This window comes from Canis lupus, chromosome 12, assembly GCF_003254725.2.
Source record: "Canis lupus dingo isolate Sandy chromosome 12, ASM325472v2, whole genome shotgun sequence".
Taxonomy (NCBI): Eukaryota; Metazoa; Chordata; class Mammalia; order Carnivora; family Canidae; genus Canis; species Canis lupus.
Window position 1 is genome coordinate 18,951,241 of NC_064254.1, and position 25,226 is coordinate 18,976,466.

Consider the following 25,226-nt stretch of genomic DNA (forward strand, 5'->3'; position numbering starts at 1 on the left):
ACGGTAAATCTGTAGAAAAATCATTGTTAGCACCTCTGACCAACAAATATTGGATTGAAAGGTAAATGGATATAAACATAGGAGATTATACTTTCCTGGATATTATAGATTTTTTTTCAATAAGCATAGTGGTGTCAGATAATATCCCCCTCATCTTTAATTGTGGGTTGATAAAGTTGTTAGGAAAGTATTAAAAGTACATGCTTTAGTAAAATTTTAGGAAAATAGCTCAATCTGTGTCAGGATAGAAATTTAAAAAAGAGCTAAAAAATCTGAAAATTTGCTCTTTGACAAAAACAAAGTAATAAAACTTTGTGATATATATGTCTATGTGCAGAGAAATAGAAGAAACCCACACAAATGCATATACACATAATTATGTGACAGTTAAATTTGGGAACTTAAACATATCAAAGCTCATTGCAAAATAATAACAAATACAATGCATGTTTTTATTTGGATATTCACAGAACAATAAACTAATATTATTTGGAAACTATTCAAAAGGATATAGGCCTTCTATGTATTTATTATCTCACTAGAAAATGTGTGTCTATACTGACATACACTTGGCCATAAGGCCATACTGTTACAGTGGTCACATCAGATTCCTAAGAATAATACAGATGCATTGTATTTGCTACATTTCCCTTGGTATTTATGTTACTTACAAATGCCTGTCTTCTTTTATCACAATTGGAGGACTTAATTTATAGAGAAAGCGGCTGCCACTTTTTTCTGCATCTTTTCTCTTTTCTTCTGGATTGTTGTCTTTCTATTGCTGTGAACTTCATGTAGTCTGACTATAAACCCATCCAAAGGAAAACTTAAACAGCTTCATCGTCAGTTGGACTGTATGCCTTTGTTCTGTAAGCAATAAAATTATATGTCCCTGGCTAAACGTAAATAGATGGGGTTTATTATTATCTTTGTAGAGATAAACTAGGATAGTTGATTTTTCCACATTGAATCATTTAATGGATTTTTTTCCACGTGATGGTTTTTTATATGCTAATGAAACTATGTAAAGTGTGACTTTAAATAGCATAAGGGCCTAAGTAGCACTAATATGGTAAGAGTGGAAAATTCTCTGCTAAGTTCTAATCCTTACGGTGCATTTAAAGTTAGAACAACCAAGTTGTCCTGGGCAATAACTCATTTCAATCATTTCAACAATCATAGGAATAATATAATACTGACTAGCTGTAGCAAAAGTGTATTAGGACATGGATCAGCAAATTATATCCATGGACCAAACCTGGCCAGTTACCTTTTTTGAAAAATAAAGTTTTATTGGAACATAGCTGTGCGCATTTATTTATTGTCTGTGCCTTCTTTAGCTCTCCAAGGACAGAATTCAAGAGTTGTGCCAGGGACCTAATGGGGGCAAAGCCTAAAATATTTACTATCAGGCCTTCTAAGAAGAAGCTTGCCAACCTCTCTGTATTAGTCAAATATGCATGTAATTTTCATGTAGTGCCTTATTTTACCATTTATCTTGAATGTTCTGAGATAATTTTTTTCTTTTTCTTTTTTTTTGATAATTTTTTTTCTGAGATAATTTTGATTTCAGATTTTCTTTTCTTTCCATGAACTACTTAAAGCTCCTAGGAATTTTGGTTTCAGTACTTCATTTGGGCCTTCTGGACAAAGTATGTGTTGTGACCTTTTTTTTTCAGAAACATGGTGCCTATTTTTAAAACATATACCTTTCATTTTGGAAAGTATATGAATAGGGGCACCTGGGTGGCTCAGTGAGTTGTATGTCGGACTCTTGATTTTGGTTCGGGTCATGATCTCAGGGTTGTGGGGTTGAGCTCCACATTAGATTTCATGCTCAGCATGGAGTCTGCTTGTCTCTCTCCCTCTGCTCCTCCCCCTTCTCGCTCTCTTTCTCTCTTTCCCAAATAAATAAATAAAATCTTAAAAAAGTACATGAATATTGGATTACCTCTTTTTTTGGTATTGTAATGAGTTTTATCTTATGCTTGTTTTTTTAATTTTATTTTATTTATGATAGTCACACAGAGAGAGAGAGAGAGAGAGGCAGAGACACAGGCAGAGGGAGAAGCAGGCTCCATGCACCGAGAGCCCGACGTGGGATTCGATCCCGGGTTTCCAGGATCGCGCCCTGGGCCAAAGGCAGGTGCCAAACTGCTGTGCCACCCAGGGATCCCCTTAGGCTTGGTTTTAAATTCAAACTCAAATACTTTGAGTTATAAATCCATAAATAATAGAGCCCATTATGTGTTTTATTAACAGTGATAACCTCTGTAAAGCTACTTTTTATGAAATATCTGACTTTGGACTTCTCATTTAATTGCAATGTTAGCAGCAGATAGCAACGTTTGCTGTCCTGCCCACTGCTCCCTTGCAGTGTATTCAGTAAACGTCTATCTTCTTTAAAAAACAAAATTGCAATGTTAGCTCATTTACCCTGTCTATAAAGTGGGACCAGTAATTGTTTACCTGCAAGAAGAAGCCCTCTTGGCTTCAAAGTCTGTGCTCTTGAATGCTAAACCAAGCGCCATGTTTAATTGGAGGGTGTGTTTCTTATAACCTAAAATATTATTAATGGTCTCTTTGTTCTCCCAAGAATCACATGTCTTATAAAATGAGAGCCCTAGTCATATGCTTTTGTATGTTGGTCTGTTGATTGCCATTAACCTGTGGCAGAAAGCATGGACTGCTCTAAATGGATCTATTTGTCTTCACATAATACTTTTTTGGTATATCATGAGGAAAATTGATGTAAAGGGGTCCCTGGAAAGAGGAATCAAAAGGGAGATTTTTTTCCTTCTAAAGGAAGCCACTATATAGTAGGTAAGCTATTCTTTGCACTCCTAGAAAAGGTGTTTTTTTGTTTTTATTTTTTTCCTGGAGTCATGAAGAGGCAACCAAACTGTACATTCCTTAAACACATGTTTCAAGATGTGTTTCAATGAGCGAGAGAGCTCATTGATTACTTAACATGATATTTGGTAAGTAATCTCCTATCAGCGGTGATCTAAATTTTAGGTTATTTGGACTCTTATATGCAGATAAGTTTGTATTGAAATCCTATTTTCTAAAACAGAGCTAATGGAAATTTAATTCTAAGAATTAAAAATTAAAAATAAGTTAAATGCATTCAAATTCTCAACTATTTCCATTCTACTGGGTTTAGAGGAGATTTAGCAACACTGCCCATAGGCAGAAGACAAATAAATTCAAAGAGTATACGAAACTGCTTGTATAGAAGATTTTGTAAGAGTTAGAATCCCTACTTATATTTACTTAGCAAAGGGTTTAGTTAGGATTAAAATTGCAAAGCTTCCTATTTTAGTGAGGACTGAAAATGAAAGACCCAAACCAGGTCCTGTGACTTCTCAGGGAGTGCTGGGGGATTTGGTGGTTCTTCTGAAGGATACATTTTAGAAATGGAACTTTCTGTATGTCTGTTTTTATTGATGAGGCTTTTTAGTCATTGAGCCTGTACTGCCATCCATGCCTCCCTATAGCCAACTGTCAGAAGAGCCAAACTAGGTTAATGGAACTTTTGCTTTTCTTAAGAATGGCCCCAAAGACTTGGATTAGGAATTTTATGAATCTCTCGTTAGGTTAATTTTTTTTTGGTCACATTTGGCAATATCTATTCCATTAAACCAGTTGTCAGGTGTTACTACTTCACGTGCACAAAATATTCTTTGGGACCTTGCTAGAAATAGCTTAAGATGAGAGAGACTCTTGTGAACTCCCAAATTATTCCATGTGCCTGCCTCCTGGGAGATTATCAGGTTACAGTCTGAACAGTCTCCTACCATCCATGAAAAGTATGCCCTCCACCCTATGTGCTTTCACTTCTAGTCTCTTAGGAAGATGGATTAAGAGCTATCCAGCCCTGCTTTAGTGTCCTGGTCCATTCCTGGCCAGGCAAGTGATATAATCTCATTTGTAAAATGGAAATTATAAAATAGAAATTGTGATGATATTTTTAAAGGGCTCAGAAGAGTATTTGGCACAAAGTGTCATGTTGTATGATCCATTAGTCCTAGATATAAAATGAAAGTGTCCTCTGAAATATGCAAAGCCATAGTTGTGTAGAAGTGTTGATATTAATCTTATTATTATTATTAAGCTGAATATTAATTTAGTTATATTTCTAACCTCACTCTGGTCTTATTCTTCCTTTTCTTTACTTCTTGTTTTCTTTTCTCACTTTTGGCCTTCAAACTTCCTGGAACCCTTTTCTAATTGGTCTTCCAAGGGTCTTTGATGTATTTCTATTCTAAGATCTTATACACATTCACTCATATCCATTGTCAATTCACCCCTTAGCTATACCTCAATATTGGTTATAATTTTCTTGGGAATATAAAGCAATGGTATTGTTCCTACTGAGTTTTTGAACTGGTATATTAATGAGCTTACTATGTGTGTATGTATGATGAGTTAAATAGAACCAGGGCATAACTCCAAGCAGTAAGGTACTTGTGGGATTTATCATTTTTATTTTTCTAATTCCTTTTAGATTTATATTTTTTCTTAAATGGAAGACATAGTCAAGGTGGTTGTTATATGAGAATTCTGAATAGCCAACTTAATTTCCCCTTTTGCTCTTTACACTTATCCACTCCAGATATACTTAACACATACATCTTCAGGCTCACCTTGGCTTTGGCTAGGTGAGTAACTTCTTGAACAACCAAAAATTACATATCGAGCTCCAAGTTTCTCCACCAGAGAAGTGTGCTGGGGAGTACTATGGAGACCCTCATTTGTCATTTTGAGTCTTGCTTATTTTAAGGGTTGAGGGAATGAGTCCTCCGGTGTAAATCTGACTGTAGGGCAATGGATCGGATTTTCTCCAATTCTAGCAGTGGCTCTGACTCTATACTCTTCAGGTCATTATATCCTATCTCCACATTAAAAATCCTAGGCCATTAGTTGGTTCTTCCTGATTTCAGGGATATTCCAGAATCATTATGTCAGTGGCTTATGAAGTAACTCTTGTAGCTCATAATGGGATATTGGCTCTGTATCTATGAGAACTCCAATTGAGTAAGAAGTCCAGATATTCTCTCTAACAGATACCACGATTTTATTAGGAAGGAAGAAACACTGGATGCCAAGCAGTCACTATTTACATAATTGGAAAGGTATTTGCCTTTATTGTAATATATATGTTGAAGATATTCAGAAAAAGGTAGGTGGCTGAAAGGTAATTGTAGTTGATATATGGGACATGGCTACATTTGTACAGTGCTATACACTCAAAAAATCAGATTCACACATTATCACGATTGATTTTTACTACAACCATGGGATGAAGCATCAAGGATTATTATTCTGCTGGCATGTTCGTGTAGCTATATGTGTTCCAGTCTTTCCTCAGTCTAGAAGTTTTGAATCCTGATTCACTAGTTTCATGTTTCCCACAGCTACATGAACAGCACTGCCACCAAATCCCTTTCTTACTACTCTGGCTTTTTGGGAGGAATATGTTTTTGGTGTCACAGTGTTTGGACTAAATAGCTCCATGCCCCCTGAGTGAAACATAACTTTTCTTTCTGAAATTTTTAGAATATAATTAATATAGTTATTTTAATTACAGTATATTTAACATACAATGCTATACTAGTATTAGGCGTACACTATAGTGATTCAACAATTCTATACATTACTTTAGAGCTCATCACAATAAGTGCACTCTTAACCCCCTTCACCTATTTTACCTGTCTCCCCATCCAAGCCCTACCAACCTCCCCTCTGGTAACCATCAGTTTGTTCTCTATGGTTAAGTGTCTAGGTTTTTGTTTTGTTTCTTTTTTTCTTTATTCATTTGTTTCTTAAATTCCACAAATCAGATTTATAAAGTTTTCTTCTGGAAGAAGAGATGAATCTAAACAAGAAGAATGTTTGGTTAAGGAATATGAGGAAAGTAAGAAATAAAGAGGATGTGGCTTCAATTAGAAGGAAAGAAATTGCTCTTTCTCAGTTGCTCTAGCTCTGGTGTCTTCACTGACATTATCAGTCATATCGAAACACCTAAAGGAAATTGGAAAATATCACTGTACTTTTAAATGGTGCTCTGCCCACAAAGCTCTAAGTTTGCCTTGTATGAGGTTATTTATTTATTTATTTTTACAAGAGTGAATTCTGTTGCATGTTATCCCTAACTTGACCTTAGGAATTGTCCTTTAAAGGAAGGAAGTTGTCCTGAGGCTGGAGATGACAGAATTATTTTGGTAAAATAAAGCCTCAACAAACTACTTTGATTTTCCAAAGCAGTCTTCATTCTTCAAGAATTTTAGTTTTTTTTTAAGATTTTATTTATTTATTCATGAGAGACACACAGGCAGAGGGAGAAGGAGGCTCCATGCAAGGAGCCCAACATGGGACTCAATCCTGGGACCTCAGGATCATGCCCTGGGCCGAAGGCAGGTGCTCAACTGCTGAGCTACCTGGGCGTCCCAGGATTTTAGTTTTTTAAAACATATTTCTAAATGTGAATCTCATGCATTTGAATGACTTCGTCATATACTACCTCCCAAAACACTTCTCTATTCGTGTGTTTCTTAAAAAGGTCAAAAATTGACAGAGGGGGCTGTACCCAGTATCACTTTATTAAATAGCATTTAGTGACTGGTGGTGAGTTGACTTAGTGGCAGATGATGTTACATAAGAAAGTTTTAAAGCTTACAGCGATGAAGGGAAGTATACATATTCAGGCATATGCAAACATGAATTTTTGCAAAATTCCAAATGCAGTTCAAATATGAAACCTTGTGTCTCCTAACGAGGCTGGTGAAGTTGCATTCATATTTTACCTTCCTCCTCAGTCAAGCAAATCTTTCCCTGATTTTTCATATTGAAACACTTGGGCACTGAAATGTACTGTCATACAACATAAAAATCATTTGTTGTCAGGATTACCATATCCACTGTGCCCAGATACCCAGGGCATTCAGAAGGGTAGAGCTTTCTGCAATGTGACTTTAGCTGTTGAAGTCAAACAGACTCAGAAAAAATTAAGTATAGAGAATTGATGGACAAGAAAACAAATGAGAGATAGAAGATTCAGGTACTAGCCATTCTGTATTTTCTTAGAGACTTTTCAGTAGGCCACATAATAAATATTTTTGAGTGTGCATTTAGAGCATGGCACTGTGCCATATAGACATTACTGCACATTACTGCTATGCAAAGGAAGTAATCTCTTTTTAACCTTGGTGAACTTGTAACTGGCTGGAGTTAATATTTCTGTCAGACTTTGTTGAGTATCTCAGCCCATGCATCACTGTTCTTTTTATAGCTGGTTTTACTCAGTGTCCTTATCCATATACTCCTCTTTAGCCTACTCCCTGGACTACACTCTCTTTTTTTAAAAAAATTTAATTACAGTATATTTAACATAGTGTTATGTTAGTCTTAAGTGTACACTATAGTGATCCAACACTTTTATACATTACTCAGTGCTCATCACCGTAAGTGTATTCTTAAACACCATCAGCTATTTTGCCTGTCTTCCCTCTCCCACTTCCCCTCTAGTAACCATTGGTTTGTTCTCTATAATTAACAGTCTGTTTATTAAAATTTGTTTCTTCTTTTCTTTATTCATTTGTTTCTTAAATTCCACATATGGGTGAGATCATATGGTATTTATCTTTCTCTAATGAATTTATTTCACTTAACATTATACCCTCTAGAACCATCCATGTTGTTGCAAATGGCAGGATTTCATTCTTATTTATGACTGAGTTACATTTCGTTGTATCTATATACCACATCTTCATTCGTCTGTAAGTGGACACTTGGGTTGCTTCCATAGCTTATTTACCTAAATAATGCTGTGATAAACATAGTGATACATATATCTTTTTGAATGACTGTTTTTGTATTCTTTGTATAAATACCTAGTAGTAGAATTAGTGGATCATATGATAATTTTATTTTTAATTTTTTGAGGAACCTCTACACTGTTTTCCATAGTGGCTCCACTAGTTATGTTCCCGCCACCAGTGCACAAGGTTCCCTTTTCTCCACATCCTTGCCAATACTTCTTGTTTCTTCTGCTTTTGATTAGCCATTCTGACAGGTGTGAGGTGATATCTCATTTAAGTTCTGATTTGCATTTCCCTGATGATGAATGATGCTGAGCATCTTTTCTGCTTAATTCTTTTGCATGTAGCTGTCTGGGTTTCCCAGCACCATTTGTTGAAGAGACTGTCTTTTCCCCATTGCATATTCTTGCCTCTTTTGTCAAAGATTAATTGACCATCTAAGCATGAGTTTATTTCTGGGCTCTCTATCCTGTTCTATTGATCTGTGTGTCTCTTTTTGTACCAGTACCGTACTGTTTTGATTACTACAGTTTTGTAGTGTATCTTGAAATCTGGGATTGTGGTGCCTTTAGTTTTGTTCTTCTTTTTCAAAATTCTTTGGCTATTTGAAGTCTTTTGTGGCCCCATACAAATTTTAGAATTGTCCTAATTCTGTGAAAAATGCTGTTTTTTTTTTTTAATAGAGATTATACTCAATCTGTAGATTGCTTTGGGCAGTGTGGAAATTTTAGGTAGTATAGAACAATATACTGAAACTCCTAATATACTTCTTCTTATACCTCCTTAGTTAAGTTTATTCCTAGGTATTTTATTATTCTTGGTACACATGTAAATGAGACTATTTTCTTAATTTCTCTTTCTGCTGCTTCATTATTAGTGTACAGAAATGCAATGGATTTCTCTAAACTGATTTTTTATTCTGTGATCTTACTGAATTCACTGATCACTTCTAGATTTTCAGTGGAGTCTTTAGGATTTTCTATATATAGTATCATGTCATCTGCAAATATTGAAAATTTTACTTTTTCATTAATAATTTGGTGGCCTTTGATTTCTTTTTCTTGTCTGATTACTGTGGTGAGGACTTCCAGTACTATATTAAATAAAAGTGATGACAGTGGACATCCTTGTCTTGTTCTTAATCTTAGGGGAAGAAACAAAGAGGTTTTCCCTACTGAGTATAATGTTAGCTGTGGGTTTTTCATATATTGCCTTTATTATGTTGAGGTACCCTCTAAACAGTCTTTGTTGGGGGGTTTATCATGAATGCATGTTTTACTTTGTCAAATAGTTTTTCTGAATCATTTTTGCTTTTCTGCATTATTGAAATGATCATATGGTTTTTATTTTTTCTCTTGTTGATATGATGTATCAAGTTGATTTATTTGGAATAGTGAACCACCCTTGTGTCCCAGGGATAAATCTCATTTGATTATGTTGAATTATTTAAAAAAATGGATTTAGTTTGCTAATGTTTTGTTGAGGAATTTTGCATCTATGTTCATCAGAGATATTGGCCTGTAATTCTCTCTCTCTCTCTTTCTTTTTTTTTTTTGTCATGTCTGTATCTGGTTTTGGTATCAGGGTAATTCTGGCCTCACACAATGAATGTGGCAGCTTTTCTTCCTCTTCTATTTTGTGGAATAGTTTGAGAAGAATATCTATTAACTCTTCTTTAAATGTTTGATAGAATTCACCTTTGAAGCTGTCCGGTTCTGGACTTTAGTTTGGTGGAAGGTGTTTGGTCACCAATTCAATTCCATTGCTGGTATTATGTCTGTGCACATTTTCTGTTTCTTCCTGATTCGGTTTTGGGAGCTTAGGTGTTTCTAGGAACTTATCTATTTCTTCTAGGTTGTCCACATTTTTGGCACATAGTTTTTAAAATAATATTCTCTTATAACTCTCTGTTTTTTCTGCATTGTTGGTTGTTATTTCTCCTCTTTCATTTCTGGGTTTGTTTATTTGAGTCCTGTCTCCTTTTTGATGAGTGTGACTAAACTTTTATCAAATTTGTTGATCTTTTCAAAGAATCAGCTCATGTTTTCATTACTCTGTTTTATTGCGTTTTTGAGTTTCTATTTCATTTATTTATTCTGTAATCTTTATTATTTTCTTCCTTTCTGGTTTTGGGTTTTTTTTTTTTTCCTCTAGTTCCCTTGGATGTAAGGCCAGGTTGTTTCTTTGAGATGTTTTTGTTTTGTTTTGTTTTTGTTTTTGTTTTTGTTTTTTTGCTTCTTGAGGTGGGCCCGTATGCTACACACTTCCCTGTTAGAACAGCTTTTGCTGCTTCCCAAAGGTTTTGTACCATTGTTTTCATTTTCATTTTTCTCCATTTATTTTTTGATTTCATCTTTTTTTCTTAGTTGACCTATTCTTTGTTTAGTGGCATTTATTTAATCTCTGTGTATTTGTGTTCTTTCCAGAATTTTTCTGTGGTTAATTTCTAGTTTCATAGCATTGTGGTGAGAAAAGATGCACGGTATGGCTTTGATTTTTTTTTTTTTTTAATTTGTTGAGACTTGTTTTGTGGCTTAACATGTGATCTACTTTGGAGAATGTTCCACGTGCCCTTGAAAAGAATGTATATTTCTTTGTTTTAGGATGGAATGTTCTGCATATATCTGTTGGGCTCATCTAGTCCAATGAGACTACCATCTCTTTAGGGAGGAAATTTTTAAGTATCCCTATTCCACTTTCTACATTTCAACATCTGACTTGGACATCACCTTATGCCCCAGTTTTGAGACATAGGTTTCTGCCTTAAGTTCTGTTCTTAAATTCCTGACTCAAGGAGCTGAAGAATATCCCAAACTCCTCCCCAAAAGAGAATCTTTTTATTTTTTCCAATTTTTATTTAAATTCTAGTAGTTAGCATACAGTGCAATGTGGGTTTCAGGAGAATTTGTAATTCATCACTTAACATAGAGCACCTGCCTAGTGCTCATCATAAGTGCTCTCCTTAATATCCATGACGTGTCTCCCACTCTCTACTCTCCATCAATCCTGAGATTGTTCTGTCTTTAAGAGTTTCCTATGGTTGTTTTCTTCTCTTTTCCCTTGTCCCATATGTTCAGTTTTCTTTTTTTAAATTCCACATATGAATGAAATCATATGATATTTGTCTTTCTCTGGCTTAGTTGGCTTAGCATATCATTATATATTCTAGCTCTATTCCATGTCATTGCAAATGGCAAGATTTCATTCTTTTTAATGGCAGAGCAATATTCCATTGCATACATATTCCACACCTTTACCCCTTTAACAGTTGATGGACATTTGGACTCTTTCCATAGTTTGGCTATTGTTGATAATGCTGCTGTAAACTTTGGGGTGCATGTACCCCTTTGAATCTGTTTTTTCTATCCTTTGGGTAATACTTAGTAGAGCAGTTGGTGTGTCCTAGGGTAGTTCCATTTTTAACTTTTTGAGGAACCTTCATACTGTTCTCCAGAGTGGCTGCACCAGTTTGCATTCCCACCAGCAGTGTAAGAGGGTTTCCCTTTCTCCACATCCTTACCGACACTTGTTGTTTCTTGTATTGTTAATTTCAGCCATTATGTCAGGTGTGAGGTGATATCTCATCATGGTTTTGATTTGTATTTCCCTGATGATGGGTGACATTAAGCATCTATTCATGTGTTGTTAGCCAGCTGCATGTCTTCTTTGGAAAAGTGTCTTCTCTGGAAAAGTGTATAAATAGGTGTCTTCTTCTTACTTCTTAACTGGATTAGTTGTTTTTTGGGTGTTAAGTTTGATAAATTCTTTATAGATTTTGGATCCTAACCCTTTATCAGATATATCATTTGCAAATATCTTCTTCCATTGTGTGGATTGCCTTTTAGTGCTGATTGTTTCCTTTGCTGTACAGAAGCTTTTTATCTACATGAAGTACCAAGAGCTCTTTTTTGTTTTTGTTTCTCTTGCCTCTGGAGATATGTGTAGTAAGAAATTACTGCAGCCGATGCCAAAGAGGTTGCTGTCTGTGTTTTCCTCTAGGATTTTGATGGTTTCCTGTCTCACACTTAGGTCTTTCATCCATTTGAACTTATTTTTGTGTAGGGTGTAAGAAGATGGTCCAATTTCATTCTTCTGCATGTTGCTGTCCAGTTTCCCAACACCAGTTGTTGAAGAGACTGTCTTTTTTCCGTTGGCTATTCTTTCCTGCTTTGTCACAAATTAGTTGACCATGTAGTTTTTGGTCCATTTCTGGGTGTTCTACTCTGTTTCATTGATCTATATGTCTATTTTTGTGCCAGTACCATACTGTCTTGATGACAACAGCTTTGTAATGTATATTGAAGTCCAGAATTGTGATCCCTCCAATTTTGATTTTCCTTTTCAGGATTGCTTTGGTTATTCGGAGTCTTTTGTCGTTTACATACAAATTTTTGTATTGCTTGTGCTTGCTCTGTGAAAAAATGCTAGTGGTATTTTGATAGGAATTGCATTAAATGTGTAGATTGCTTTGGGTCATATAAACATTTTAACAATGTTTGTTCTTCCAATCCATGAGCATGGAAGGCTTTTTCATTTCTTTGTGCCCTCTTCAATTTCATTCTTAAATGTTGTATAGTTTTCAGAGTACAGGTCTTTTACCACTTTGGTTAAGTTTATTTCTAGTTATCTTATTGTTTTTGGTGCAATTGCAAATGGGATCAATTCATTGATTTGTTTTTTTACTGCTTCATTGTTGGTGTGTAGAAATGCAACAGATTTCTGTACATTGGTTTTATATCGTGTGACCCAAATAGAGAAGCTGACTTCTCTTTTCTAGTTCTGCTTTTAAGGAATGGGTACCTTATCCCAATCCTTCTGTGACTGGGAAATGACTACTTACTATTTGTTCTCCATTTCTTTGACTGACTCCCCTAATCTGAGAGCTCGTTTTCTAACCACCGGCCTGGATAGGTACTTGTGGCTCTTCGAAATATTGGGTACTGTGTTTTCTGGAATAGGTGGACCCTTCTCTATTCAGAGAAGGCTTCCTTCCATGCACCTTCCAGGTCATTATCCTAATTCATCTCCAAGTCTCCTCTTTGCTTTAAGTAACTGGGCCAGATTAGGCTTGGTTTCAAATAGTGACATGAAATAAAGTTTTATTGACACTCAGCTACATCCATTTACATATTGTCAATGGCTGCAATTGACTAAAATTGCAGAGCTGAGTAATTTTGGCAGAGATTTGGAAACTTGAAAATATTTGCTATCTGACATTATGAAGAAAAAGTTTTCCAAGCCCTATTATAAATAATAAGAGTTGTAAAGTAGCATGTAAAAGTTCAAAGGTGGGAGATTTTTTCTGAGTGTGAAATCAATAAAAGGAGGTTCATTAATACTCTTGAGAAGGAAGTACCTTACCGTTATTGGGCTGTTTTCCCTTGAGTGACTCTCGGAGATGAGACTGACTTCTGGGTGGAAGGAGGTAGTTATTTCAAAGATGTCTTCCAGGATGTAAATCAGAGACAAGAGCCCTATTTTAATAAACAATGTAGGAAATATTTCATGTTGACAATTAATTTTGATTCAGGAGGAAGCTACTTCAGAATACTATAGCATATATATATATTATAGCATATATATATTATAGCATATATATATTATAGCATATATATATATATATATATTCTATTGTGCAATGTCGAAGTAGAGATCATATCTTAGTGTATTCCTGACACTGTAGCCCTTACATAATGTCATTATGTGATTATAAGTAAGGTTTGGTTAAAAATGAGTTGTGAATAGTCCATAAAAATAAAAATTTAAAAAATGACAAATGTGTACTGCTTTAATTACTTTAATTATTATTGGGCTATTTAAGTTTTTAAAATATCTTCTTAAATAGAAATATTTGTTAAATATATTTTCTAGGAATTTGTCCTTGAGTTTAAATTTTCAACATTACTGGCATTAAGTAATTATACTATTCTGTATTGACTATTAAATGTCCAAAGTTTCTTAACTGTGTCTCACTTTTAAATCTCAATATTGATTATTTGTGACTTTCTTGTTTTTCCAAATAGTCATGCCAGTGGTTTGGGAATTTTTATTAGACTTTTGAAAAACCAGTTTTTAGCTTTATTGATAATTTCTGTTGAATGCTTTTCATTCTTAATTCCCTAATTTTTGTTTTTATCTTCATTATTTATCCTACCTTTTCCCCCCCCGTCCTTTTCTTATACCTTGAGGATATTTATTAGCTCATTAATTTTTAGACTTTCTTCTTTTGTTATACGTGCATTAAACGGTATAATTTTTTTCTTTAACGTCTTTGCTGTGTCTCATGTAGTAATTTCATTATCCATTTCAAAATAGATTCTAGTTTACATTTTGATTTCTCCTTTGATATATGGGTTGTTTAGAAGTGTGTTTATTAATTTTCAAACATGCAGGGTTTTTTGGTTATTACCTATTATTAACTTGTAATTTAATTGCACTGTGGTGGAAGATCATTGCACTGTAGGCTTTGAATTTTTTTTGTGTTTAACTTAATGCCCCAAAAAGTACAGTGTTTTTAAATGTTTCATATATGTTAGAAAATAACATGTTTTCTCCAGTTTGGGGTACAGCAATTCATGTTTGTCTGTAGTTCACATTTGATCATTTGGATGTTCTAGATCTTTACCCACTTTTTTGTTGGCTTGGTTTACCAAATAATAAGCATTTAAAAATCTTTCACTGTAAATTTGAATTTTTCTTATACTTGTAGTATTAATACTTTTTACTTTGTGTGTATTGTGGTTGTATTTTTATATGTAACCAAATTAAATTTGTAGATTCCTAATGAATTGAATGTTGGTTTTTATTATGTTGTGACTGATCTTTTCTCCTTTAAGAATGCAAAGTCCGGGTGGCTCAGCGGTTTAGCACCACCTTCAGCCCAGGGCATGATCCTGAAGACGTGGGATCGAATCCCACATTGGGCTCCCTGCATGGAGCCTGCTTCTCCCTCTGCCTGTGTCTCTGCCTCTCTCTGTGTCTCTCATGAATAAATAAATAACATCCTTAAAAAAATAATAAAAAAAAGAATGCAACGTATATTTTGCTTGATACTAATATAGCTACAACAGCTTTCTTTTGGTTATTAGTTGCATCGTTCACCTTTGAAACTTTCTGGATGCGTACGTGTTAAATGTACAAATATATTTATGTGTTAACTGAACCATATGTTTTTTGTCTTTAAAGCATTTAGCCTCCTTTATTTAATATTATTACTAATACATTTTAATATATTTGGGCTTATAATTACAATTCATTTTTGTTATTTCTCCTGCACATTCTATATTTTCCTTTCCTTTGTTTTCCTTTCATGTTGGAACTTTCATTTTTTCCTTCTACTGGTTTATAGATTATACTTCTTTTAGTGGTTATTCTGGAAATTACAACATGCATTTTTAACTTGTCAAAGTCAAAAGTTAATCATTGCCTTCACCTTCTATCCTGACAATACAAGGTCCTTAAAACATTTAACTGCATTTATGCCTCTCCTGACTTAGGTTAGTACTATTACATATTTTAGTTTTCTGTCAGCATTTTTAAACTCTAAGACATTATTATTGTTTTATTTAGTATTTATTTAGAATTATTCCCATCTTTGCTACTTATTATCACATGCTATTCTTTTTATGATCACTTTTCCTTTGCCACTTTCTTTTGTCCATAGTTTCCTTTTGTGGTTTGCTAGGTCTAAACTGTCATTTTTTGCAGGAGGAGGCATCTGAAAGTAACTTTAAGTCTCTTTCATTTTTAAAAGATATTTTTGGTAGGTATAGGTTTTGGAATTGGCAGTTCTTTCTTTTTTTTTTTTTTTAAGATTTTATTTATTTCTTCATGAGAGACAGAGAGAGGCAGAAACATAGGCAGAGAGAGAAGCAGGCTCCCTGTGGGGAGCCTGATATGGAACTCGATTCCAGGATCCCGGGATCATGACCTGAGCCAAAGGCAGACACTCAACCACTGAACCACCCAGGTGCCCTGGCAGTTATTTCTTTAAGCACATTATGAATGCTATTCCACTGGCTGCTGTAACCACTTGTTATTTTAAAGACTTGTCAGTCTCTCACCCCTTTTCAAACAATTTATTTATTTTTGATTGTTGTCAATTGATATTTAATACTTACTTTTATCTTTTTTGTTTCTTTTTCACTTTGATAGTGTGTATAGGTGTAGATTCATTTTATTAACCTTGCTTCAGATACCTTGTGCCTCCGAATCTATGGATCAGTCTCTATCATTATATCTGGGAAATTCTCTGGTATTGTTTCCTCAAATACTACCTCTGCCACATATTCTCTGTCATCCTCCTCTAGATTCTAATTAAATGTATGCCAGATATTTCCATTCCATACATTCTCCATGTCCTTTAATTTACTTTTTACTTTTCATTTCTCTTCCACATTCTGGATAATTACTTTCAACCTATCCTCCAGCTACCTGACTTTCTCTTCAGTTATATCTGGCCTGTGGTTAAATTCATTTTGAGTTTTAAATTTTAGTTACTTTATTTTTTTATTTCTTGATTTAATTCTTTTCCACATCTGCTGTATTTTTTTAATAATAACTTTTGGTTCCCATCAGATATTTTAAAGTTATGTTTTCTTTCTTTAAACACAGTAAACATAATTATATTTATAATCGCGTCTGATAATCCCAGTGTTTCATTTCAATCATTCTAATAGCTAATGTTTTGAGGGGCCCATTTCTCTTTTCTCTCATTACTGCTATTTCTTGCTCATGCATCCTTATTGATAAGCTCTGTTATTTTTACTGTGTGTATCTCATTTTTCTTATAATATTATTCATGAGAATTATTTCAGCATTAAACTTAAGAGTTACATTCTCCCAGGGAGTTTCCATTATCTTCTGTCAGGTACCTAATAAACTAATTTCATGGCATTAGGTTTCCCTTTTTTCTTTTTTTTTTCTTTTTTTGAAGGAGGTACAGGTGAGATTTTGTATTGCAACTCCTACGGAAGCAGCCCTGTGACTACTCACACTATTACTACCTTCTCCAAAATAGAGATAAGACAATTTTACCAAGGAGTGAAGAAGTAAGATAGCTCTGCTTCTTGTTCATCTTTATGCTGTGGGTGTAGCCCTGTGAAGTCCCAGCTGTTTGAATGGGACAATCTCTTATTAGCCTCCCCACGATGGACAGATCCTGGCTTTGACTATCCTGTGTTGGCAGACAGACTAGAAAGACAGAGTTTACCAAATGGCTCATGTCAAGAGCAGCTTCACTTAACTCTCTGAGTTGGAGGTTTTACTTAGATTTTGACCTGCTAATTCTCTATAACTTGTCCATCCTTTGATGTTTTAAGATGAATAAAGAATATATTATTCTTTTTTACCATCATATTTAGTTGTTTCTTTGGAGGAGGGGATGAAGGGATAACCTTAATAACTTAACTCACCATTCTAGGAACTTCTATCTTCTGATTGAGATTTTACATTATATTTTATTCATACATAACATGTTTTATTCTAAAATGCAGATAAGGTAGTTTTACTTAGCTTTGTTATGCACAAACAGCATTTGACAAAATTCAACATATTTTTATGTTAAAAACTCTCAACAAACTGAGTATGGAGGGAATGTGCCTCAAAATAATGAAGGCCATATATGACAAGCCCACAGCTAACCTCATATTCAACAGTAGAAAGCTGAAAGCCTTTACTCTAATATCAGGAAGAAGACAAGGGAAGTCCTAGGCAGAGCAATTAGGCAAGAAAAAGAAATACTTCCAAATCAGAAAGAAAGAATTAAAATATTTCCTGTTTGTAGAGGACATCTCATATATAAAACCCTAAAAACATCACAAAAAGGCTGTTAGAACTAATAAATTCAGTAAAGTTGCAGGATATAAAATCAATATACAAAAATCAATTGTGTTTTATATGCTAAAAATGAATTATTAGAAAAAGAAATTAAGAATATAATGCCATTTAGAAGCACCTGGCTGGTTCAGTTGTTTAAGTGTCTGACTCTTGATTTCAGCTCAGGTCATGATCTCAGGATCCTGGAATCTAGCCCCACATCAGGCTTCTCATTCAGTGAGCTGTCTGCTTTGGATTCTCTCCCTCTGCCCTTCATCCTTCTTTCTCTCTCTCTCTAAAATAAATATTAAAACAAGAAAAGAATGTCATTTGTAATTATATCAAAAATAATAAAATATCTAGGTATAGATTTATGTGCATCTTACCTAATTTATTAATAGGCTTACATTTATTTTTAAACAGATTTTTAAAAATTCCCTAATTTTTTAGGAGATTTTTTTGTGCGCCTTTCTTATTTTAAAGTCCTAGGGTTTGAGGCCCATGGGTGGCTCAGTTGGTTAAGTGTCTGAGTCTTGATTTTGGCTCAGGTCATGATCTCAGGATTGTGAGATCGAGCCCTGCATCATGCTCCATGCTCAGTGGGGAGTTGGCTTCTCCCTCTCCCTTTCCCGGCTAGTGCTTGCTGTCTCACTGTCTCAAATAAGCAAATAAAATCTTTAAAAAGAAAAAGAAATGGCTCAATCAAGTAATAATGGGAGGCTCTGGAAGCAATGATTGGGCATTTGAGAATCTTCTTCCTATGTAGTTCTAGTAATAAGAACACAGATTCCTAAATCAGAATGCCTGGGTTCATCCTAAGAGAGTTAGCCATCCATTCTGTGACTTCTGTCATTTGTAAAATATGAATAATAAGAGTATCTTTTGCATAGTTGTGAATATTAAATGAGTTCATACATGGAATGTGCTTTGAACTAAGCCTGACACTTAGTGAGTGCTGTATGAATGTCCAAAGGGAATGGAGCTTTTCAATGCACTGTAGAGGACGAATGAAGATATAAGCACTTCTGGGTGAGGTAGAATGTTGAATGTGTTCTTATGTACAGACGAGTTTTAGGAAGTTAGGTGCAACAAGGATAGAGGGCACTGGATGCCTAAGGAGTGGGAATGAGAAAGGAGTTTAGGACAAAAGTACAGAGGTGCTGTTCTTAGCCGAATTGATATTTTAGTCCTGGTTTGTTGCTTTTTTTCTGCCCACTACTCTGTCCCTCAGTTACGTAGGACTAATTCTCTTTCCTAGAAGCCAGTGAGTATACAGACTGATTTTTCTTTTAACCAAGGAATATATTAAGTAAGGTTGAACATGAATTGTTATTGTGCCACAAGGGGAAAAAAAAACTGATTCAATTTGATTCTCAAGTGTATTCCTACACTGAATAATAATGACATTATCATTTAATTATTTAGACATTAGCTTCATTGGCATGTGTAGTTTGGGACCATTAGAAAAAAAATGAGAAAGAACAATATTCTGTTTTTATTGTAGCACCCCACTGTTAATTATTTTACAGGCTAATGTTTAATCACGTTTTTAGTCTTGCACAGTTCTTGATAATAATTAACCTGAAATAACTACTTCCATACATGAGTTGGGGACCCATTTACTTTTGTTGTTTCCTTTCTCAGGAAGTTAAATGGTTAAAACTTGCAGATCTAAATTGTCCGTGAATAGCCATAAGGGAAAAAGCCCATGAAATATGGAGGAAAGTTTTGTATGTATTTCTTAATATAAACTTGAACATTCAGTAAACATTTAAAGACTATACTTAAATGAATGTTTCTTTTCAATACCATGTGACTAGAGTATTAGTTTTGAAAGCCTTAGACTCCACTATGAATGGTTTTTTCTCTTGTTTGTGGTGACTAAAGTCAGGAAATCTAATTATCAAGCCTCTCATTAAATAAACGTAACTTTGCTGAGTCACATTGTAGGTCTACAACAGGGTTTTATATATAGTTTATATTCCTTCTAATTCTTCTCTTTTATTGCCTCTGCCATACATCAAACAGACAGTCTATTTACTTACCTAGGAGATGATCTACGAGTTTTCCAATTAACTGTAACAAAAATCAATAAAAATATGTTTTGGAATTTAAAAAAATCAATAAATTAGCAAATACATGTATTTATTGCAGTAGATTGTATTTTTTTTACTTTTTTTTTTTTTTTTTTTAAGAGGCAACAGGTAGAGGGAGACGGAGAGAGAGAATCTCAAGCAAGCTCCATGCCCAGCATGGAGCCTGACATGGAGCTCGATCTCACAACCCTAAGATCATGACCTGAGCCGAAATCAAGAGTCGGATGCTCAACCAACTGAGCCACCAGGCACCCCAATTTTTCCAACTTTTTAAAATCTCTTACCCATTAGAGCATTAAATATTCCTGTTCATTGCTATAAAATATCTTCTTCTTGGAGAGGTTACTTCCCTACCTCATTGTCAGTCAAATAATTTGCTGAACCACTGACATATGAGAAATGATGGAATGGCAGACCCAAGGAGAAGGTTTAAGAGACATCATGGTTCTGCCAACTCTTGTGCTTTCCCACATATTACCTTGATATGATAAAGTAGCTTCTTTTACAAAGGGAGATATTTTTATGCATCAAAGGGATGTAGGATTACTTTTTCAATTTTGTTTTCCCTTACTTTTGATTGAGACTGTGACATGAGTTACAGTTTTTAAAACTGTAGTTACTATTTTTTAGATTATTATCTGAAAGAAGGCATACAATGTCTTTATAAACACCTGTTGCCCATAGCAATACAGTAGCTGATTATTGATTGAACCTTACCAGGTTCTATCCCAAAAGCATTCCTAGAAGACAATATAAATATTCCCCATATTTCAGCTTCTGTTCTAAATCAGCTCAGCCTCTTTCTTGAAGCCTCCCTGATAACACCTGCCAGCACCAGTTTTTCCTCTATGCTACTTGTTCCATATTGAACACTGGTCACAGTGAATTGATGTTTTGAGAGTGGTGAATGCACCACCCAGCACCTCCATGTTCATTGAATACATGAATCTGTCAGAGAAGGAATGTATACATTGATGAATAAAGTAGATTGTGTGGAATTTAGTATGTGAGGTATCAGCTGGCTTCTATTATACTCTCATTGACTCTTATCCCTCTCATAGTAAACTTGAGGAAAGTCATCATGTCACTCTGTTGTTTTTTCCTTTAGCACTAGGCACATAGTTGTGGTTCAGCAAGTGTTCACTGAATGTAATTGGATTGAACTGAATAGGTAGGAAGTAACAAAGACTTGTTTGAGTCAGGCTTCACTCCATTGGAATTGAAACACAAATCCTCAGAGTCACTAATTTAGACATCACCTTAGTGTTTGGGGCAATTTGTACTACCAAAATCCACAGATGAGCCACCAAACTCTTCTTTTCTTTTTAAGATTTTATTTATTTGTTTATTTATTCGAGAGACAGAGTGAGTGAGAGAGAGAGTACACAAGCAAGTGCAAAGGGAGAAGGAAAAGCCGGCTCCCTACTGAGCAGGGAGCCTAACCCAGGGCTCAATCCCAGGACCCTGGGATCATGACCCAAGCCAGAGGTAGGCCCTTAACTGACTGAACCACCCAGGTATCCCTGAACTCTTATTTTGTGAATAAATTTAAGTGATTGATAAAAAAGAAAGTTTCAGGCATTTTTGTTATTCATTCACACTAACAGTATGTAATGGTTGGAATTGACCTAAGAGATGCAAACACCTCCATTGTTATTGAGTATTGTGGCCATTATCACCCCATTCTGTAGCATAGATGTTTTCTATTATCACAGTACCTGGGTTGCAGGTGTTATGAAGTGTATTTCCAGCACACACTCAGCACTACAGGGGGTGCCTGGCTGGCTCAGTGGGTGGAGCATGTGACTCTTGATCTCTGGGTTGTGAGTTCAAGTCCCAAGTTGCATGAGAAGATTACTTAAAAATAAAATCTTAAAAAAAAAAAAAAAAAACTACAAGAGGTTGTTGGAATCAGTGGGACAGAACATGGTATCTTCCAGCAGATAGACATGAGTTTGAATCTCAGTTCTAGTACTTATTAGTTGAGCAGTTTAGATAAATCATATATGCTGTCTAAATCTTGGTTGCCTCATTTATCAAATGGGAACAAATGCCTACTTCACAGGCTTCTGGAATGTTAGGGATGAGGTGACAAATTGCCTACCACAATGACTGACACAGGGCTGGACTGTAATACCTGTGAACCTTTGTTGTTATTCTCACTTTCAGTCCCTAACACAATGTCTGATATATGGTAAGTGCTAAATCAAATTAACTTCAGTAAATGGACTCTGCTGGGCTCATTAACCAATTTCTGTTGTGATGACAGGAAAAGGAAGCTCTATAAAATCACGGAGAGTTTTTATGAATTAGAAGAGGTGAAAAACTCTGTCCTTGTAGCTATGTATGGAATTACGGCTATGTAGTATAATTTATGTCAATTGCTAATTAAGTATCTACCATCTGATTAACACTGGGAGCACTTTTTCATGTACCACAGAGGGTTTAAAAACAATATAGATAGAACTGGTGTTGAACATTGGAAAGAATTTGCCCCCTCTATTGCGAAGTTAGAGAGATGATAGACAAGCTTTTGAGCCAGAAATAAGTACCTGCTGTCATGGTATCTAAAAAAATATCAGAAACCCATCCCTATATTGTTAATTACTACTAACCATGACAATGGCTTACATTTGTGTTGCACTTTAGAGTTAACAAAGCACTTTAGCAAGCACTCTCTTATTTTGTTATTTTTATACCAACCCAGTGAAGTAAGAAGACATTATTATCCCAATTTTGTAAATGATTGTATAATTGGAAATTTATGAAGCCAGGAAACCTCACTCCTAGTACAGAGCTCTTTGCTCTGTTGGCTTATTAAGTCTTCTAATAAAAAAGGTCTAGAGAGGAAGATATAACTTCTTATTTTGATAGCTGAGAGCCAAGTCCCCAAAGAATGGTAGGCCAGTAACTTTGTAATGTCAGGGGTCTGGGAGGGGGAGAGAATAATTCTCGAAGGCAGATTCTTCAGCCTTAATACATCGATATTTTGACTTTTTTGTTGCCTGTCCTGTGTACTGTAGGGTATTTAGCAGCATTCTTTGCCTTTACCAATTAGATGTCAGTAACACACCCTCAGTTGGAACAACAGAAAATGTCTCCAGACGTTACCAAATATCCCTTGTGAGGAGGGGGTAAAATCAGCTTGCTTGGGAACTATTGCTCCAGAGAAAAGATAAAATAAATAAACTTCACCTATTTTACAGTTTTCATCATAGCTAAATCCAAGCAGAACTTATAATCACTGAACCAAAAGTTATTTTTCACAGATACATGTGCAACCCTGCTTCTTAGGAATAGTTTAGTTGGTGCTGAAAGCTGGAGAAAACAGGAGAAGATATGGCTGGTCTCACAGAAAGAAGTCTGCTAGTAGTCCAGGGCATAAGGCCAAGTAAGAGTATTCACTGAAACATAAAGAGGGAGCAGGAGGGCGAATTGTCCATCCAAAAATGTACCCAGGGTGTACAAATCACACATTTTCTATCTTGTAATATGCTATATAATAACCATGGGTGTTGCCACTATGTGTTTTTGACTCCAGAACACATTGGAGCCTTTCTCAACATCAGAACCACTCTACATTAATATGAAAAGGGGGAGTATATAAGGTTATGAGTTTTGAGACCTCTGCCTTGGTACTTCTCATTTACTAGCCATATGCATGTAACCTCAGGCAAGGTGCTTCACCTCTCTGGATCTAGGTTTCTAGATCTAAAAATGAGATTAATTTCAATATCTCCAAGCTTTAAAATTGTATGGTTTTCTTTCTCTTATGACCACAATTAAGTCACTACTATTACTGCCAGCTAGTATGAATGTATGATTATCCTGCCATGCACATCACCAGAAGTAATATGGTAATATTGGTGGTATCATTCTTGTAAAGTTAAAAAAAATGTTCTAATGAAGCAGATTAAGGCTACTTACAATATACGCATCCTTGGGCTCAGGGAGACTAGGGAGGAAATGATCTACTTGGATATGAGAAATGAAGTAGCCAGGGCATTGAAATCCATAACTCACCATGGTTAATGAATCTTCCTCTCCCTAACCCAATACCCCAGGCAAAAGATAGGCATTGGTACCTATTAAATAAGAGCTAGGAGAAAAGGAATTACAGTCAAAACCCTCTTAAGACATTTTCAAAGGAGCAGCCATTAAAGCTTCTAAACCAGGAAATCATCCTTGGAGAGAAATGGAAAATCACAGGTACGGTGCCATGCAAATGTGGCCATTTAATAAATACTATTGGATGAGGAGGATGATAAGAATAAATGCATGCTGGCGGCAAAAGTGGGAAGCAGGAACCTTTTAAGGAGTGGTTAATTTTTTTTTTCTACAAACTGAGTTTGTGCTAGTGGAAATGTCATATCACCTGGAGATGGAGATTCTTAATGGACAGATTTCTCTCATCCCAAATTTAGGCGTTGGTAGTCATTGTAGTCACATAGGCACTTTTTCCATTTGGTGGGATGGAGGAGAAGGATTATCACTTTTATAGTCAGATGCACTCTTTGAAAGGAAAAGGCCTATACCTCCTTTTCCTCATCTATCACTAGTTTCCCAATGGATGCCAGCAGCAGCAATAGCAGCAGTGGAGACATGCAGACATGCAGCAGCTAAATTAACGATCTAACTGGATTATTGACTTATTGAGGGAGCAGTGAGAGATGGCGCTATAAGAAAAAGTTAGCTTTTAAAGTGAATATTGTTGTAACGCTAAAGTCTCTCAAGAGAATTTGGAATTGGTGAATTTGTTTGGAGATCCTAACTACTCTCTCAATGGAAGCATATATATGGGTGAACGTTGGCATTCTCTGCCACATCTTGCTCTCAGGTTCCCATTTGCTTCCTGTAGACCAAAGTCCCATCAATCACTGCTCGTATCTTCATATTCGGGATCTCCAGACATTCAATCAGGAAATGATGGTCTAAGAAAAAAAAAAGGCAAAATATCCACACCCCTTCTCCACTTAATATGAAATGGATGAGCATAGGTTAATTGGACTATATCTGTCATAGGCTGGCTTCCTGGAAAGCAGACTCTGAGACAACGGACAATGGTTGCATGCAGGAAATGCTATAAAGAGCCCCACCTGTGAAAGGGAAGGGAAGGAAGCAAACAGTCTCAACACATTCTTCAGCCAATCTCATAATGAAGCTGGGGTGGCTCTTCAGGACTGCCTCAAAGTAAGGCAAGGAGACTGGACCTTTATATTTTAATTGACCAGTTATTGGACTTAGTTATTTCTGGAAAACGCCATGACCTTGAACAAAGTGTGAGGCAACTCCCCTCAGCTGAGATAATTAATAAAAAGTGTTGTCTGGGGGCACTTGGTTGGTGCAGTCCATTAAGCATCCAACTCTTGGTTTCTGCTCAGGTCATGATTGCAGGGAGTCTGCTCAAGATTCTCTCCTTCTGCCCCTCCTCTCCCTTTCTCTCTTAAATAGATAAATAAATAAATAAATAAATAAATAAATAAATAAATAA

At 35.4% G+C, this 25,226-nt stretch overlaps 1 long non-coding RNA gene across 1 annotated transcript; it reads left to right on the forward strand.

The window, feature by feature from the left end:
• Positions 1-5,023: 5,023 nt before the first annotated feature.
• On the forward strand, positions 5,024-25,226 carry LOC125752311 (uncharacterized). Its single transcript, XR_007401512.1, has 2 exons — positions 5,024-5,138; positions 24,758-25,226. It is a non-coding gene; the product is annotated as an uncharacterized LOC125752311 (long non-coding RNA).